Here is an 18,773-nt window from a genome sequence, read left to right as displayed (position 1 = left end):
TTGTTTCACTTATAGTCATGCTTCTTACTAAGAGAAAAATAAAGTTAATGGTTAGATTGTCCGCCTCGGATGCGAGAGGTCGTAGGTTCGATCCCCGGTCGAGTCATACCAAAGACTTATAAAAATTATACTAATAGCTGCCTCGCTTGGAGCTTGGCATTAAGAGGTTATGTTAGAACTGGTCAGCCTGGTGTCAGGATAACGTGACAGGATGGGAAATCATGCTACATGTCTGCGGCATGATGCCCCAGTGCTCGACATCACTAGAAGCTGCCACACTGCAGACATCGCAGCGATATTACTGAAAAATTGTTATAGCTACGTTAAAAATCCAAATCACACACACGCACACACACACACACAAGCTGTGCTTTGGACAGTTGGACATTGGTAATGAGCTTGATTAATGAATTATGACAGGAACCAACTTAAAATGACGCAGCAATACATGTGTCTGGAAAACCGGGCTCGATACACTTTATCTCTCAACGCCTACGAGGTACGATAGTGTGCATTGGCATCAAAATATATTTCACTTGAGTTGAAAAGGTAACTGTTTATGATACAAAATGCACTCATGTCTAAACTACTCTGTCAGATCTCTGATTTTGTTATTCAACCTCTCAATCTCCACGTTATGCTTGGCTTGCTCTGTCGCCAAGGCTCTGTGTGTGTGTGTGTGTGTGTGTGTTATTTGGATTTTTAACGTAGCTTTAACAATTTTTCAAGGCTTTCTTTATCCTGCATTGAAATATGGAACTCTGTTACCTTCTAGAGTACATAACGCTATTAAACATACAATGAATCATCGTATTTAATTGCTTAAAAAGTGACACTAGAATCTTTCACATACTTCACGACATGCATATTTTGAAAACATTAGACAAAATTGAGGATACATCATATTTTAAACTTGGATACAAGTGACATGTGTATGACACTCATATTTTAAGAGCAGCATTATCCTCAAAACTAATTTACAATGTATGCTGCGTAACAAGATGTTTACGAGCCTTTAGGACCTCCATAGGTATTGTCATATACATATACGCTTGTAGCACATCTTCTGTTGATTGCTATGTTTTGCACGGTAGCAATATATTGAAAAACATTACTCACTCTTTCTTCATTTCCCTGTTTCAGCATCCTGATGACCTGCTCACTGTTTTTCTTATCTGCTTTATTGTCGTACACTAGCCTTTAAAACATAAACCACTTTGTATTAACCATTTCCTTTAGCATCCCCCCCCCGCAAATAATTCCGATCGCAGTTTATAATATAGACGAGTAAGCCGTATAGCTACATTGATGCACAGTTTTTATGAAATAGCGTACTAAATTTAGGACATTACCTTTATTGCTTATTTCTCTTCTACATCTGATGTATCGATTGCCCAATAAAATTTACTTTTTATACTAAAAACGATGTGGTAATTGTTTGCTATGACATTTATACCCTGCACTAATACCGGGGAAGAGTTTTGTGTGTTGTATCAGTTTGGAGTTTATAACATATTTCAGCTAAAAGTGCGAATGATTGTCAGTGTAACCTTGCAGTTTAATCGTGTTTTTCCATTCAAACGTGAATCATGTGGCATCAACAAATACCATTCCAATTCCGGAAGATGCAATTCACAAAAGCTCCGACAATCGTTTAATTTAAATGTGCAACAACATTGCTGTATGCCCTACTTTCTATGTGCGTTGATGCATCAATGCGAGCGAAAACAGAGTTGCAATCGCTGAATAACTACGTTTCAGTATTATATTTAATATCGATACTATCTTTAAGACAAATGATTTGTCTTTAGATATAGTGTTTGACGTGTTTAGACCCTAGGTGATACAAAAAATATCGAATAGAAAGCAAGTCATGTAATGTTCAGTCAGTGACAATTTGAACGAGTCTTGTACATTCATTATTATTAATCAGCAGATGTGAACACAACTTAGCTTAGCTTTTATAGTAAGTTTTGCTTGAGCATCATTTGAAAATGGGACAGATGTCACGAGATCAGGTTCGCGTTCATTGAAAATCGATAAGTGTGAAATTTGCGTAGACAGACAAAAGGTATGTATGTGTCACGGAATGGTGTAAATGTTGTTAATTAAATACATGTACTCGGGTTTCGTTTCTTTTTCTCTGTACAACGATACCCGAGGGTGATTATAATATGGTCTATGTATTTCGAAATCGTGAGTACGATTCGTCCTGTGCCACACGTGCAAGGTGCCTTTGATAAAGAATAACGAAAATTCTAAAGGTATAAATACGTTACTACATGTAAAGGACCTTGACAATACTAATGGTTTTGTCAGCAAGCGGCCTGCTTAAAGGATTCGCACAACTCCAGCTGTAGGGCTGAGTTTTTGATGGTAGGAATATCCGGGGTGTCCGGTGTTGTCAGAGTGTAGAAACGTCCGTGTGTCCGGAGCGTTTAAGGTGCCGGAGCGTCTAATGTCTAGCGTCCGGAATGTCAAGAGTGACTAAGGTGACCCAGCTGTAGAGCCGTCAAAGGACCAGGGGGACCGGAGGGTCTAATATTTCAAGTGTCCGGAGGGTCTAATGTTTCAAGTGATCATAGTATTCCGAGGGTCCGGAGTCTATATTGGTTGTGAAATTGATTCGGAGGAGCTGTGGAGCGGATATGGTGCACGGGTGACGGAGTGCATCTCCACACATGTATTTTTAGCTGTATGCTAATTTTGGGTTAGTAAGACCCAGTGTATTATTCAGGACTGGAAGGGTAGATTGTATATCCGTTCTTGTTTAGTGACATAATTTCGCTACCTGAGCGAATACATTTTTTTTTACTATGTGTAAACGCTTACATTGTTTACTATTTGAGTGAACTATATTCATCTTTCCATTATTGAATTATTTGTGAAATCATTTATCCTGTGTTTTAGGGTTACTGACCTAAATTTATTTGTACATTTTTTTCATCTTTGAAACTGTGCGTTTTTTTTGTTAAATAGATCCAATATTTGGATTATAAATACGCACATATCTTCATAATCCACTACTCGTATAAATCGCCACATTAAACCATATATCTGTGTCGTCAAAATGTGTTCTGTTGTTAATCCGAAATATCCCACCCGGTTATCTTGTTACAGTATGACATCCGATATAACTGAACTAACAACAAGTTTGGTTATTCTTTAAGTCGGAGAAAACAAGGCAACGATTCCTACATATCATTCACACCATACATGGTTTGAAAAGATAGCAGTGAATTGAGTGGGTTGTATATATTATTTTTTGTACTACTACGTTTTTTGATTGAGATGTACATGCTACTTGTTTTTCAGATAGAATAATTCCCCAAAGTAATGTACAATACAAGATAGATGGAAATATGTTATCAAGCATTTACTTCATTCGTCTGATTAAAACCAATCACAATAATAAACGTTTGTAGTAAATTTTATGTCAGTTTTGCTCGGGTGACACTATATGTCAATAAATGCGTTGATCACTATACCCTGTTAATGTTTCTTCGCTTCTTGTTTCTGACATTCTACAACCTGCTCACTCTTTCTAATGTCTACTTCCATGTTTCCTACGTTTCTGTAATAAGATTACAAGTTTGTATTATCATTTTTTGCAAAGAAAACCAATATGAAGACTATAATGTGCAGAATTATCGATATTACAAATCATTTATATGTTCGTAGACATTCATAGGAGGCATGAACTTCTAGGATTGAACGTGGGCAAATTAAAAGTGTTAATCTTTACTTACAACACTAAAAGACTGTAAAAGTTGATTCTGACGAATTAGAAAATAGGCATGATCCATACATCTGAATCAAATGTTAAGCCCTTTACGTAAATTATTTATTTCGCTGCAATGTTGCATTTTACTAGTTGTCTTTTTGTTCTTGTTATTGGTTTATATATATATATATATATATATATATATATATATATATATATATATATATATATATATATATATATATATATATATATACCTCCATGGGACGCACGAGTACTCAGAAACCGGATGCATTTTCCAGGCAATTAAGTAAAGGATTTTGAGAAAGATTCATGCTGACACGTAACATTGAAAATATATAAAGGTAGAGCTAAAGGTGGGAATATCTCTGAAGTGCCATGGTTGGACATTTAACACCTTACTTTATAAACTCAATACATTCACCATTTTCGAAGAAGTAATGACATGCTTTTTTCAAGAACAAATCATACGAACAAAATAAACGTACAAAAGTGTTAACTACATCTTGAAAACCCGAGTAGATATGTTTTCTCTCTGTATCAAATAAAGTAAATTAATCCTGCAGCTGCAAGAATATGATTTGCGCTTGAGAGAACTCATGACTACTGATACAGATATTAATTGTTACTCAGCTTTCTTTTAATTCTCCTATTATCTGATTTAATCTAATTATCTCCTCGTTATGTTGAGTTTTCCCCGCATCCAAAGTTTTCGCTGAACTGCATGGATGTATCAAATCACGTTACTCTTTAATTTGCAAAACGTTGTCAAAAATAAAATTAACTACCATTTTGTCAAGTCCTAGCTTAAGTCATATGGCTAGTGCTTTATGTGTGGACATATTTCTTTTCATTATCTACTTCGCACAGGATGTATTGTTTTTGAGCATGAAATGCAAGTTATAACAATGTATTACAAAGGCTACTGATCAAAGCACAACTAACGATAAGACATGCAGTTACCATTTCGTAAAACTCGTTCAGATTTTAAAAAATAAGGTATTACCTATTGGGATCCTATATAGCTGACGTGAGCTAAAAATTCGTTTCTACCCTGACACCCATTAATTTGCATAATGCATGATACTATATGGGCAATATTATAAGGGAGAGGAAACTATAGTGATGTATATTTTAGCTTCTTTCAGTCCTGTCACAAAGATGTTGTGATTAGAATGAAGGAGGAAAGACCCTTAAAAGAACTGCCCGATAATAACATGCAAGAACATAAACAATCAAATGCATTTAAAATGTGTTTAAGTGTTGAAAAATTATGATGCAGTTTCTAAGGAAAGTTTATAATCGCAAGAGAGAGAAGCTTCAGGTACAGATGAAATATAAATTTGAAGTTAGATTGATCAGTCTGGAACATTTTAAAATGTTCGGCATTTGCAGAATATACCAAATGTCACTACATGTAAAATGGTATGGATCTTTCTTGCGGGTTTGCAAGTAAGATAAGTGTTCCCGAACAATTTTTGTTATAATTGAAATGTGCTAAGTTTATACAACTGGGCTAAACTAGACTCGATAACATTTAATAAAATGTAGAGAAATGTGTAAAAATATGTAAATTGTTTGAAAAGAAGCGAAATAAATATCTGACTTTTGTGAGTGTATCAAAACTATTTCTCACCACTCCTTAAATGGATTCATAAATCGATGAACTGATTTATGTAATATCTATTTCAACAAAACATACAACATTCTAGAATTAGATGAATTCTCTATCATATATTAGGTTCTCATGAATATAGGTAGATCAATTTTCTAGCACATATAAAGTTCCGCTTGCTTCATTTATATCAATTCGCCAGCATCTATAAAGCGTTTATTACTAGAATTAGATTAATTCTCTAGCAGCTATGAAGCTCGTTATTACTAGAATTAGATCAATTCCCTAGCATCTATGAAGCTCGTTAGTACTAGAATTAGATCAATTCTCTAGCATCTATGAAGCTCGTTATTACTAGAATTAGATCAATTCTCTAGCATCTATGAAGCTCGTTATTACTAGAATTAGATCAATTCTCTAGCATCTATGGAGCTCGTTATTACTAGAATTAGATCAATTCCCTAGCATCTATGAAGCTCGTTATTACTAGAATTAGATTAATTCTCTAGCATCTGTGAAGGTCGTTATTACTAGAATTAGATTCATTCTCTAGCATCTATGAAGCTCGTTATTACTAGAATTAGATCAATTCTCTAGCATCTATGAAGCTCGTTATTGCTAGAATTAGATCAGTTCTCGAGCATCTATGGAGTTCGTTATTACTAGAATTAGATTCATTCTCTAGCATCTATGAAGCTCGTTATTGCTAGAATTAGATCAATTCTCTAGCATCTATGAAGCTCGTTATTCCTAGAATTAGATCAATTCTCTAGTATCCATGAAGCTCGTTATTACTAGAATTAGATTAATTCTCTAGCATCTATGAAGCTCGTTATTACTAGAATTAGATTCATTCTCTAGCATCTATGAAGCTCGTTATTACTAGAATTAGATCAATTCTCTAGCATCTATGAAGCTCGTTATTACTAGAATTAGATCATTTCTGTAGCATCTATGAAGCTCGTTATTACTAGAATTAGATTAATTCTCTAGCATCTATGAAGCTCGTTATTACTAGAATTAGATCAGTTCTCGAGCATCTATGAAGCTCGTTATTACTAGAATTAGATCAATTCGCCAGCATCTATAAAGCATTTATTACTAGAATTAGATTAATTTTCTAGCATCTATGAAGCTCGTTATTACTAGAATTAGATCAATTCCCTAGCATCTATGAAGCTCGTTATTACTAGAATTAGATCAATTCTCTAGCATCTATGAAGCTCGTTATTACTAGAATTAGATTAATTCTCTAGCATCTATGAAGCTCGTTATTACTAGAATTAGATCAATTCTCTAGCATCTATGAAGCTCGTTATTACTAGAATTAGATCAGTTCTCGAGCATCTATGAAGCTCGTTATTACTAGAATTAGATTCATTCTCTAGCATCTATGAAGCTCGTTATTACTAGAATTTGATTGATTCTCTAGCATCTATGAAGCTCGTTATTGCTAGAATTAGATTAATTCTCTAGCATCTATGAAGCTCGTTATTGCTAGAATTAGATCAATTCTCTAGCATCTATGAAGCTCGTTATTACTAGAATTAGATCAATTCTCTAGCATTTATGAAGCTCGTTATTACTAGAATTAGATCAATTCTCTAGCATCTATGAAGCTCGTTATTACTAGAATTAGATTAATTCTCTAGCATCTATGAAGCTCGTTATTACTTTAATTAGATCAGTTCTCTAGCATCTATGAAGCTCGTTATTACTAGAATTAGATTAATTCTCTAGCATCTATGAAGCTAGTTATTACCAGAATTAGATTAATTCTCTAGCATCTATGAAGCTAGTTATTACTAGAATTAGATCAATTTTCTAGCATCTATGAAGCTCGTTATTACTAGAATTATATCAATTTTCTAGCATCAATGAAGCTCGCTATTACTAGAATTAGATTAATTCTCTAGCATCTATGAAGCTCGTTATTACTAGAATTATATCAATTTTCTAGCATCAATGAAGCTCGCTATTACTAGAATTAGATTAATTCTCTAGCATCTATGAAGCTCGTTATTACTTTAATTAGATCAGTTCTCTAGCATCTATGAAGCTCGTTATTACTAGAATTAGATTAATTCTCTAGCATCTATGAAGCTAGTTATTACCAGAATTAGATTAATTCTCTAGCATCTATGAAGCTAGTTATTACTAGAATTATATCAATTTTCTAGCATCAATGAAGCTCGCTATTACTAGAATTAGATCAATTTTCTAGCATCAATGAAGCTCGCTATTACTAGAATTAGATCAATTTTCTAGCATCTATGAAGCTCGTTATTACTAGAATTATATCAGTTCCCTAGCATCTATGAAGCTCGTTATTACTAGAATTAGATTAATTCTCTAGCATCTATGAAGCTCGTTATTACTAGAATTAGATGAATTCTCTAGCATCTATGAAGCTCGTTATTACTAGAATTAGATCAGTTCTCTAGCATCTATGAAGCTCGTTATTACTAGAATTAGATCAATTCTCTAGCATCTATGAAGCTCGTTATTACTAGAATTAGATCAATTCTCTAGCATCTATGAAGCTCGTTATTACCAGAATTAGATTAATTCTCTAGCATCTATGAAGCTAGTTATTACTAGAATTAGATCAATTTTCTAGCATCAATGAAGCTCGCTATTACTAGAATTAGATCAATTTTCTAGCATCTATGAAGCTCGTTATTACTAGAATTATATCAGTTCCCTAGCATCTATGAAGCTCGTTATTACTAGAATTAGATTAATTCTCTAGCATCTATGAAGCTCGTTATTACTAGAATTAGATCAATTCTCTAGCATCTATGAAGCTCGTTATTACTTTAATTAGATCAGTTCTCTAGCATCTATGAAGCTCGTTATTACTAGAATTAGATCAATTCTCTAGCAGCTATGAAGGTCGTTATTACTAGAATTAGATCAATTCTCTAGCATCTATGAAGCTCGTTATTACCAGAATTAGATTAATTCTCTAGCATCTATGAAGCTAGTTATTACTAGAATTAGATCAATTTTCTAGCATCAATGAAGCTCGCTATTACTAGAATTAGATCAATTTTCTAGCATCTATGAAGCTCGTTATTACTAGAATTATATCAATTCCCTAGCATCTATGAAGCTCGTTATTGCTAGAATTAGATTAATTCTCTAGCATCTATGAAGCTCGTTATTACTTTAATTAGATCAGTTCTCTAGCATCTATGAAGCTCGTTATTACTAGAATTAGATCAATTCTCTAGCAGCTATGAAGCTCGTTATTACTAGAATTAGATCAATTCTCTAGCAGCTATGAAGGTCGTTATTACTAGAATTAGATCAATTCTCTAGCATCTATGAAGCTAGTTATTACTAGAATTAGATCAATTTTCTAGCATCAATGAAGCTCGCTATTACTAGAATTAGATCAATTTTCTAGCATCTATGAAGCTCGTTATTACTAGAATTAGATTAATTCTCTAGCATCTATGAAGCTCGTTATTACTAGAATTAGATTAATTCTCTAGCATCTATGAAGCTCGTTATTACTAGAATTAGATCATTTCTGTAGCATCTATGAAGCTTGTTATTACTAGAATTAGATCAGTTCTCTAGCATCTATGAAGCTCGTTATTACTTTAATTAGATCAGTTCTCTAGCATCTATGAAGCTCGTTATTGCTAGAATTAGATCAATTCTCTAGCAGCTATGAAGGTCGTTATTACTAGAATTAGATCAATTCTCTAGCATCTATGAAGCTCGTTATTGCCAGAATTAGATTAATTCTCTAGCATCTATGAAGCTAGTTATTACTAGAATTAGATCAATTTTCTAGCATCAGTGAAGCTCGCTATTACTAGAATTAGATCAATTTTCTAGCATCTATGAAGCTCGTTATTACTAGAATTATATCAATTCCCTAGCATCTATGAAGCTCGTTATTACTAGAATTAGATCAATTCTCTAGCATCTATGAAGCTCGTTATTACTAGAATTAGATCATTTCTGTAGCATCTATGAAGCTCGTTATTACTAGAATTAGATCAATTCTCTAGCAGCTATGAAGCTAGTTATTACTAGAATTAGATCAATTTTCTAGCATCAATGAAGCTCGCTATTACTAGAATTATATCAATTCCCTAGCATCTATGAAGCTCGTTATTACTAGAATTCGATTATATCTCTAGCATCTATGAAGCTCGTTATTACTAGAATTAGATCGATTCTCTAGCATCTATGAAGCTCGTTATTACTAGAATTAGATCAGTTCTCTAGCATCTATGAAGCTCGTTATTACTAGAATTAGATCAGTTCTCTAGCATCTATGAAGCTCGTTATTACTAGAATTAGATCAATTCTCTAGCAGCTATGAAGCTCGTTATTACTAGAATTAGATCAATTCTCTAGCAGCTATGAAGCTCGTTATTACTAGAATTAGATCAGTTCTCTAGCATCTATGAAGCTCGTTATTACTAGAATTAGATCAATTCTCTAGCATCTATGAAGCTCGTTATTACTAGAATTAGATGAATTCTGTAGCATCTATGAAGCTCGTTACTACTATAATTAGATTGATTCTCTAGCTTCTATGAAGCTCGTTATTACTAGAATTAGATCGATTCTAGATAGCATCTATGAAGCTCGTTATTACTAGAATTAGATCGATTCTCTAGCATCTATGAAGCTCGTTATTACTAGAATTAGATCAATTCTCTAGCATCTATGAAGCTCGTTATTACTAGAATTAGATTAATTCTCTAGCATCTATGAAGCTCGTTATTACTAGAATTCGATCAGTTCTCTAGCATCTATGAAGCCCGTTATTACTAGAATTAGACTGATTCTCTAGCATCTATGAAGCTCGTTATTACTAGAATTAGATCAATTCTCTAGCATCTATGAAGCTCGTTATTACTAGAATTAGATCAGTTCTCTAGCATCTATGAAGCCCGTTATTACTAGAATTAGACTGATTCTCTAGCATCTATGAAGCTCGTTATTACTAGAATTAGATCAATTCTCTAGCATCTATGAAGCTCGTTATTACTAGAATTAGATCAATTCTCTTGCATCTATACATTTCTGTGTGGTAGTTTGAGATCAATTACTTTTCTATCATCTATAAAGCTCTGCTTAATAGAATGATATCAAGTCTCTAAAAGTCTGCCTACTAGAAGTAGATCAATCCTCTAGCATCCATAATGTTCTGATTAGTATGATTAGATCAATTTTCTAAGATTTAAAGTTCAGTTTGCTACAATTATGTCAATCCTGTAGCATCTGTAAAGTTTTACTTGCTAGTTTGAGTTCAGTTTCTTGGCGTCTATAAAGATCTTCTTACTTGAATTAGATCTATTCTCTAACATCGATTAAGTTCTGATTAATAGTATTAGATCAATTATCTAACATCTATTATGATCTGTTTACAAAAATTAGATAAATTCTCTAGCATCTATCACGTCCTGATTAATATAATTAGATCAATTGTCTAGCATCATTAAAGATCTGCCTACTAGAATTAGGAAATTTTTCAAGCATCTATTGAGTTCTGATTAATAGAAGTAGATTAATTCTCTAGCATCTATAAAGTTATGTTCAATCGAACTGGCTCAATTCTCTATCAGCCATAACGTTATGATTAATAGAAATATGTCAATTCTCTAATATCTAAAGTTCGCATGCTACAAATATATAAATCCTCTTGCATTTATAAAGTTTTACTAGCTAGTTTGAGATAAATTCTCTAGCATCTATAAAGCTCTCCTTACTAGAATTGAATCAGTCCTCTTGCGGCTATAATGTTCAGAGTAAAAGGATTAGTTCAATTCGCTAGCATCCATAAAATCCATACAGTGTTCATATTAATGGACTGATGTCCTTTCTCTAGCATCTACAAAATTATGCCTGCTAGAACTAGGTCAATTATCTTACCTCTATAATACAATTATCTCGGTTTTTTAGCGTCTATAAAGTTTTAATTAATAGAAGTACATCGATTCTGCAGCATCAATAAAATCCTAATTAATAGAATGATAATCATTATCTAGCATCCATAAAGTTCTTATTAATAAAATTATATCAATTATCTAGCATGAATAAAGTCCCGCTTGCTACAATTATATAAATTCTTTATTATCAGCAAAGATCTGCTTTCTTGAATTATATCAATTGTATTGCATCTATAAAGCTTTGCCTATAAACGTTTATCACTTCTCTTTTATCAATAAAGTTTGCGTACTAGGATTGGATTAATTCTCGAAATCTTTACAGTTCTACTTACTAGAATTAGATACATTTTCCACCATCCTTTAAGTTCAGCCTACCATAATTAGATCAATTCTTGAGATGTTTAAAGTTCTGCTTCCTAGAATTAGATCATCTCTCTCTCTCTCTCTACATACATACATATATATATATATATATATATATATATATATATATATATATATATATATATATATATATATATATATATATATATATATATATATATATATATATATATATATATATATATAGTTCTGCTTACTATAATTAGATAAATTCACAATACTATAAAATTCTGCATACTAGAATTAGTTCAGTTTTCAGATCAAACTATATTAAGCAACCTGACATTTTTGTTCATATTACAACCGACTTGCCAGTACGACGGGGCGACTGGATAGAGGTAAGTGTCTGCACTAGAACTACCATTCCCTACAGAGCCAATAAACTCTGATATCATGGTGCTTATACAGGAATTATAATGAATCTATACCTGAAGATAACAGAGTTATATAACTTTGCCTGAAAATCTCCATACTCGAGATTTAAAAAGGTAAGGACGCATAAAAAGTCCAATGGATGATGCTGACTTAACACTGTTTCTGAATACTTGTGTTGCAGGGTTTAGTCTGTTGTCAACAAACGTTGCGGATCTACTTGTTATAACCTTGGAGATAATAGCGCTGAGCTGAAGCTTGCCTTATTTAGCTGAGGCTTTCAATACCATGGAGCTGTCGACGAAGTCCAAAAACATGATGAAATTCGCTCCGAAACCAAGCTCAGCGCAATATGAAACCACGTATCTTAGGCGCTATACGACAACGCCAGCCCCAAGGAAAACGAAAGAACACAAAGAATACGAAGCCGCTGCCGCCGTATTGTAAGTAAGCCTTTGGAATGTGTGAAAACAATTAAAAAAATATATATATATAAAATAAATACTCAGTGCCTAATAAACAATGGCATTTTCCAACAAAAATTAGTTTAGGGTCATATGTTTTTTGAAAAAGTGTTAAACATTGGTGGGTTCACTAGTTTTCCAGGGTGCAGAAACCCCGTGTTCTATATATTGCATATTAAAGAAGGAAATAAATATAGAGATTTGTAAACGCAAGCAAGAAGGACATATATATCTATACAATTACCTTTCCGCATTTTCTTTCTTCCAACCGTATTTCCTCCTCTCGGACATAAATAACATTGTGAATCGGTACAGACACGAGAATGACAAGGGCAAAACGTATAATTACATATATAAGCACATATTGAGGCATATAATCATACAATCACACATAAAAGTTAAATACCGTACATATATCAATAAGAATTTATTTTGAATGTGGAATCCTGATAGCGTTTTCTAACAATAAAATGGATCATTCCTATAGTCTCTAACTCAGCTTAATATATGAGGTAAACAATACAATTATCAAACTAAGGGAGATGTCACATCAAAATTGATGAGCAGTTATATAGTGACATAATCAAAACTGTGCGGTCTAGTTATACGTGAGGTATCCCAGATAGTTCTGAGTTAATTCGTTCATTTGTCGTTATTTCGATAGATAGCCATAAAAATTAATAAGCTAACAAACATTCGTTACAAAATTTATATAGACTTCTTGCAGAAAATATAGCAGCTGACACAACAAAATTTCAGTCCACAAGTGTATAGAAATTTTCTTCACACTAACTGCTGAACAAATTCATAGTCAGATATATTATGAAGATACGCACCAAGCACAATATCAAAATTATTGATAATAATATGCGACCTACATAGATCCCTCACTCGTTGAGGTTTGAACACGAGATAAGTATATGAACAATAACATCAGTATGTGAAGTATTGTAATGTTGGCAATTATTAAGTGTTACACTGTACGGAGTTACAAGAAACCTGGTGAACATTTTGACCAGTTTAACCTCTTTGATTGATCTTGGTATTTGCCACAAAATGGCGGTTTTAATAGAATGATGTATATATTTTAATCTTTGAAGCGATTATTATCATATTAGTTATGATGTTCCATACAATGTGCTTCTATTTATTCTTAGCTGGAAGTGTCTTATTTTGTACAAAAATATAAAGTCTTTCAAGTCATAGTTGTGACGAATTCTTTACGTATCGGGAATAAACCCCATTTGTTTCATACGGTCATTCCTGCAAATAAAGGTAAATAATCTCATTAAATGTATTATTTTAGACAACGTATTCTCAGGCATATGACATAATTTGCAAAGGAAATATAGGTTTCTTTCATCAATTTCAGGGACAATTTGGTCCAGTCCATGCGTGCTTTCGCTCATTGCAGACACGGTCTCACAGGAACATTACTGAATGCGCTTAACACTTGATGCTAAAATATATATAATCTTTTAATGTATTTCGATCCATGCTTGACCGAACCTCGCAACCATAAAGCGCTGCTGGAATAACAATTTTTTTATATAGACTTATACTGGATAAAGAGTTTAATTTACATTCGGTTTTCCCAATCCCGATAAGGGAATATAGTGATTTTCTTCCTTTTGTACACGCTTTTTCCATTTTGCTCATGTCAAGGCTGATATGGATAGCTACGTGTTCGTCAGCTGGGAAATCGGAATAAAGTTTGGGCTAATTCTCCATTTAAACATGCAATCTCCGTTCTGTTTCTTTCTCTTGAAATGATAATGCAACTGTTGTTTACATTGATTTTAAAATTCCAGTTTACCGAGTACAAGTGAGCGATATCAAGCATTGCTTGTAAATGAAATGGGATTGTCGTTATAAGGATGATATACTCTGTTAACGCAGGGTTTCCAGAAGAAATTGATCCTACTGTTATTCCTAATTTGAAATCATCTAACAACTTTAACATATCATTGATGTATATCAGATATCGAAGCGTAGAAAGAACTCCGCCTTGGCGGACACCATTTCTGATTGGAATATGTTCAGATTAAGTGCCAGTTATAATTATAATGCTATATTTATCAGAGTATGATTTCTGAATTACAGTGAGGCCTTTTCTAAGACAAGCTTTATGAAAAGGCCTTCGTGCCATACTGTGTCAAACACTTTCCTTATATCCTAAAATTATTGCTTGTTTAGTAAATTAACAGTGAGTGTCATATTTCTGTTTTTCTATAATACTATAAATTTATGCTATTTTTTAAGATTATGCATTTATGGTTTCTATATGTTATGGGGGACATCCTTCCCTCGCTGTATTCCCTTTTTTAAATAATATTTTACTAATTTCTATACCTCATTTGTCTCGATTTCTGATTTTTTTTCAAAGAAAAGATTGCAGATAAGTATACATAAGCTTTCGCATCCATCCAAATAGGATCAAAATGTTCGATTGGTCTTTATTTCTGCTCAAAAGGAAAAACAAAAGGTCAATATTGAATCCTACGGTTTTTCGCATACCAATATATATACAAATACAGAATAAAACCGTATTTAGTAATACGTTCATTTATCACATTCATTACACGACAAAAGGCAGCCATAATTCATATAACAATAAAACTTACGTATTAAAGTTGTGCGCTAATGCAGCATTTTGAATTTGTGGTACCATCTGTTTTGCTGAGTCTGCATTCTCTATCTTCGATCCCGCTTTCAGATTTGCGGGCTTCATTTTACCTTTGGACACCTTACTAATCAACCACACCTTCTCTATCCTCTATTTTGTGGATATTTCAAAGAAACAATATCATCTAATAGTCCATATTCATTAACTTGAACCTAGCTTATCAGAAAAAATATCAATTAACCCAAATAAAGAAATCTAGCTAAATTATTAATATTTGCAATACATTGTGTATTATGTGACAAAAGAACTATAGCATAATAAAACATACATAGTAAAGTCCTGCGGTATTGAACAATTTTAACTTGTGGTGTCATGTTTTGTTGAGTCTTCATCCACTGTCTTTGATATAGTTGTGCGATTTGCAATCTTCTTTATTCCTTGTGATATGTTACTAACCTAAGCGCTGTTTTGTGTGTGTGTGTGTGATTTAGATTGTAACATAGCTTTAAAAACATTTCAGTCATATTGCTACGATGTCTGCAGTGTGGCAGTTTATAGTATTGTCTAGCACTGGGGCATCATGTCGCAGCTATGTAGCATGATTTCCCACCCAGTCACATTATCCTGACACCAGGCCGACCAGTTCTAACGCTAACCTCTTAATGCTGAGCGCCAAGCGAGGCAGATGTTAGTACCATTTTTATAAGTCTTTTGTATGACTTGGCCGCGGTTCGAACCCGCGACCTCCCGCTGTGTTGCGTTCCTTCACGATTAATAATAAGTTGGTTCTTGCTGAGTAATACAAATACATTCCACAAAATATACAACGCGCCAACAGCTTTTCTTCATATCGAAATGAATACAAATTGAAGAAACGTTTCAATTTCGCATATAGAAACGTCGTAAATTAAGACAAGTATCGTTAACAAATTAATATGATTCCTAGATAGTCCTATGATATACAAAAAAGTGCTGAAGGTTGGGAATGCGAGTTATGGATTATTTCGATCTTATCATCTGTACTGATAAATTTATAAAAGATTTTAAAGATATGGTTAATCTTAATTTTTCTAAAATACCAGAATATACAAATATTGTATTAAGTCACAGACGTATATTTATGATCTATGAAACTAAGATTCTTTAAAGAAGTTGGCGATAGTCAGCGATACAAACTTTATTACTGTCTCTTCTTCGTCAGATTAATTATACAAAGTATTGACAAAAACCTTGCACAAAATTTAATTTAGCTAATTTATGGTATATTTCATAATGCGAAATTGCTTACAAATCTGACTTAAGAATGAATGGATTAAACTCGTTGTACCTTATGTATCGCTACATAAAAGGTAGTGCTATTGGAGCTAGTACTAACAATGTCAACAAACCCAATCAACGTCTAATGGAATACATGGGTTATAAAAAGGCATACATATATAAAGTACTCTGTCCTTCATTACACCGCCTCCTATACATAAATAATGGACCACTGTCACATGCGAGCCAATGAATTCTCCTTTGATTATTTATTTGATCTCACTGGATAGTTTCGTATTTTGACACCTCCCTAATTTTTAAGGTAGAAGGCATGAACCTAATTATCACAAGCCTAGCATTTATAAATTCACTCAGAAGCTAAATCTGTAATGTGGTTTAGATTTACTTTGAGTTAGGCTTGGAAATGGGTTAGCTTCTTAGTGACTGCCCATCACAGTTAGACGAGCATTGGAGATCAAATGCGTAACTTAGGCTGCAAATGAGCAGCCGACTTGGCTTACGTATTTGCCTGCGTCTGCTACAGAGGTAAATATCTAAAAATCTAGAAGGTTGAGGGGTGATGAAACGTATGCTAATTTGTTATAGTACTCCTGCATAAGGCACATACTGATTCTTTTAGCTGCCTTGTCACAGGAAAATATTCAAAATAGCTCTTTGCTGTCAAAAATGAATGTAAAATTTAAGGGTTGGTGGCAGTGTTGGTTCAGTATAAAAGCCACCAGTTGCATTAGGAATTAACCTGATTGCCGAGGTAAAATCTCACATGTATGCTTTCTACAAAAATCGTTAGTTTGTTTTTATTTGCATCTTCAGTGTAAAATTATTCTCATATTTCTGCAATAGGTCATTGTCGGATGAAAATTCACCAAATAAACTGTCCAGTGGGACCTTTATCCCTGGTTGCAAGTAGAAGGACGATAACTCTGTATGGACTAAACAGATTGAAACACCGGTTGAAAAATGGGAACATATCGAAATCCATCGTCTAGAATACCAAGCTATCATTACATAACTGCTTAGTTGGCCATTCGCATGTTTCTTACTGGGAAATGTAATCTAAATAATGAATAAATCAGCTTCGTCTTCGAAATAAACCACACTTGATTCCTCGTCGGGAAGAAAAGTGTATAATGTACTTGGTGTAATTTGCTTCCTGAAAACATCTATAGCAACGACTCTTTCCCGACAAGCAGAAATAAATACATAAAATAGAATTGTCAGAAAACTTGTTGTGAAGGGGTACAAATAAATATATAAAAATAGAATTGGCAGAAAACTTGTTGTGAAAGGGTACAAATAAATATATAAAAATAGAATTGGAAGAAAACTTGTTGTGAAGGGGTACAAATAAATATATAAAAATAGAATTGGCAGAAAACTTGTTGTGAAAGGGTACAAATAAATATATAAAAATAGAATTGGAAGAAAACTTGTTGTGAAGGGGTACAAATAAATACATAAAAATAGAATTGGAAGAAAACTTGTTGTGAAAGGGTACAAATAAATATATAAAAATAGAATTGGAAGAAAACTTGTTGTGAAGGGGTACAAATAAATACATAAAAATAGAATTGGAAGAAAACTTGTTGTGAAGGGGTACAAATAAATATATAAAAATAGAATTGGAAGAAAACTTGTTGTGAAGGGGTAGCTATTAAATCAGAGCTGGGTAACATTATTAAGGAAGTTTACATATTAAGAAAGACAAAAGAAGAAAATAATCGAAATAAGGGTATAAACAATTTGCTCACACTTTGCATAGTTATAATTAGAACAAGTTAAGACACACACACACACACACACACACACGAACTATGCAGTTTATTTTATTCAGATCCGATTTTTGTCTCAGAGGCTTAAACCATAAAAGTTGTAGGAGAATATTTATGCATCTGTAAATCATTTAGAATATATGAAAAAGTTATTCTCGAAATATTTGTCAACTTCCCGAAACGTATATCGCATTGGATGGAAAAAAGTGACACAATTATTCTGTGCAACTCATTCTCGCCATCGACCGACAGTTCTGCCTTTATTAGGATTTTGAATATATTTAACACTTTATTTATTTCTGCCCGTTTGCATCTTCTTTCTCGCAACATTGCGCAAGACCCACGCAAAGTGAAATTTTAGTGGCAGATTTATGTGCAAGCCAGCGTTATATAATAATTTTGGTTCAAATTAAAATTGGTTACTTAATTTTATTTTTGTGTTTCGTTTGTAGATCTTTTCATGTTTGGTTTGCAAGGGACACATATAGGTTTTACAAGCAAAAATAATGTTGCAGTAAAAATCTATAGTTCATTGTCAAGAACACAAGATAGTACTTGGTGATCAAGTCATTATGCAGTATCTTAATATTTTCTGA

Source organism: Sinohyriopsis cumingii, chromosome 6 (assembly GCF_028554795.1).
Source record: "Sinohyriopsis cumingii isolate HCF-2022 chromosome 6, ASM2855479v2, whole genome shotgun sequence".
NCBI lineage: Eukaryota > Metazoa > Mollusca > Bivalvia > Unionida > Unionidae > Sinohyriopsis > Sinohyriopsis cumingii.
This window is presented reverse-complemented; position numbering follows the sequence as displayed.